Genomic DNA, 2,717 nt, shown 5'->3' on the forward strand with positions numbered 1-2,717 from the left:
AACACTTATGTGTACGCCGACGATATTGCATTTTTTGCAACAGCAGGTGATATTCATACTCTTTATCGAACCCTGCAAAATTACCTCAATGTTCTTGACAACTGGTTAGGAAGAATTCATCTGTCCCTTAATGGTAGGAAATGCGCATTTTTACTATTTCCAGTTTCTGTTCCTGTAAATATCTGCCTGGTCTATAGAAATAACATAATACCTCAAGCTCAGACGGTGAAGTATCTCGGAGTATTATACGACTCTACTCTTTCCTGGCGGCCACACGCTGAGCAACTTTCTGCAAAAGGAGTTCGCGCCATTGGTATCCTACGTAGGCTTTGTAGTGCTAGCTCAGGCATGAGGAGGCATACACTTCTGATGATTTATAAAATGTACGTCCGCCCAATTTTCGAGTTCGGGTGTGTTTTATTCTCGGGAGCTCCTGTCTATAAACTTCGCCCCCTTGTGCTGTTGGAGCGTGAGGCGTTGCGCCTTAGTCTTGGGCTTCCAAAATACGTCGCCAATGCTGTTCTGCACCTTGAGGCGCGAATGCCATCGTTAAAAGCTAGGTTTCGCCTTTTAACAGTTCAAACATTTTTAAAATTGTGCGACTCACCTCTTCAGGCTTCCAGTATACTATTTCTTAGTCACCCTTCCGCCTTTTTTAGTGCTGCCTGGTCTCGTTTTCATACCCCGCAGATATGTTACGTGCAGTCCCTCCTTGATCCCATAAATATTCATTTCACATATGTCCGCCAATTGTATAACAACTCATCATCTGTCCAGATTGAATTCGATGACATTTTCCCATCGAATGCAAAGCTGCAGCCCTTCCCGTTTCTTCAGGGTCTGTTGCAGGACCACCTAAGGTCCTTTTTCTCTCATGTTCTTATTGCTACCGATGCTTCGCAGGATGGCGAGAAAACAGGTGTGGGAATTTTTTCGCCTTCACTGGACTGGTCTTTTTCTCTCCGTCTTCCTGACTTCACTCCCATTTTTCTGGCTGAATTATTAGCAGTAATCTTAGCCTTACGCAAATTAGAAACTACCGTTTCCCAGGCTGTGGTTATGACAGACTGTCCATTTGCTCTTCCTTGTCCTCCCCCACTGAGTCTCGGGCATTACGTCTCTTTAAGTTCCTGATTCCGCTCCATCTAAATTCGGTAAGGTTGCTTTGGGTACCAGGTCACATGGGTTTTCACTTAAATGAGGTTGCAGATTCGTTAGCAAGAGCCTCTCTCTGCGGCCCAATTGTTGCTGCCCTACCAGCGTGTGCATATACAGCTGCGGTGAGGTTTCGCAGCTACACAATATTTCAGGAATTTGCTGCCTCGACTCTTACATCATCTCCCGAATATCAGCATCTTCTGCTTCCTTGGAGTAGCGAAGACTGGCGCTCACGCAGACTAGAGGTCTCTTTCACGTGCTTGCGTTGCCGGGTTCCACTTCGAAATTTCTGCCTTCACAGATCTGGCCTGGCGGCTTCACCACTGTGCCCTTTTTGTGCAGACCCTGAGGCAATAGATCTTTTCCTGCTGTTCAGCCGCCGCTTCTCTAATTTTAGGAAGCGTCTTTTGCAAATTCTATTTCATCAACTTTGCTTGCCGGTGTCTTCCGCGGTTGTTCTTTCAATTGGCGCTTCTTTGCTTGGACGAAGCGACAAGAGTGTGCGCTCTGCTGTGCAAAATTTTCTTCAAGAAACGCAGCGCCTCCCATTCTAATTTCTTCTTCCCACTCTCAGTCAGTACGACATTGAAACATTATAGGCATTGTACACTATTATGCACATTAAGCTATTGTCCCGTCTTCGATCTCCAAGTTAACAGGACCCCTGTCCTTCCGTCTTCCAATCTATCAGGCTACCTCCTATTACCACTCCTTTTCCCGTCAAAACTTTCCTGTATCCAGCAATTAACCGCCTGAGTCTTGGCCACTCCCCCGTAGTGGTTATGTGCCAGCAACGTCTGAGGCCTTCCTTCCTTCCTTCCTTCCTTCCTTCCTTCCTTCCTTCCTTCCTTCCTTCCTTCCTTCCTTCCTTCCTTCCTTCCTTCCTTCCTTCCTTCCTTCCTTCCTTCCTTCCTTCCTTCCTTCCTTCCTTCCTTCCTTCCTTCCTTCCTTCCTTCCTTCCTTCCTTCCTTCCTACCAACTGCCGCGCGCTTTGGAGAGCTCGAGCTCGCTCTGGAAGTCTGTTCTGGTGCCGCGGCTGCTTGGTAAGTTTGTGCAAAGGTTACGCCACCAGCCCTTTCAGCTCTACAATAAACAGCTCTTCACTTGGTGGAGGTTTGGTTCCCCGCCCTCGTACCGCCCTGGACCTCCGCAACCACAGGCTACTGACCCCCGTTATGTCCACTCAGTCCGAAGCCAACCACCAAGCCGTGCAGGTGGGCTCCCCTGTCATCTGCTCCGGTGCCGTCCGGCAGCGAGTCCCCGTCATTTTAAACGTGCACAGCGATCAAGATTTTGAAGACTGGTTGGTCTCGTAGGAACGGGTGGGCCGCCATAACAACTGGGACAACAGCATGAAACTCACGAACGTCGTATTTTATCTGGGTGTCGTCGCCAACCTCTCGTTTCGGAACCACGAGGCTGATATTCCACCGTGGGCTAATTTCAAGACGACACTTGCAGAAGTTTTTGGCCGTCCCGCAGTACGAAAACTTCGCGCTGAGCAATGTTTGTGCGTTCGAGCTCAGACTGCTGGTCATAGCTTCGCCACCTACATCGAA

This window comes from Amblyomma americanum, chromosome 6, assembly GCF_052857255.1.
Source record: "Amblyomma americanum isolate KBUSLIRL-KWMA chromosome 6, ASM5285725v1, whole genome shotgun sequence".
Lineage (NCBI taxonomy): Eukaryota > Metazoa > Arthropoda > Arachnida > Ixodida > Ixodidae > Amblyomma > Amblyomma americanum.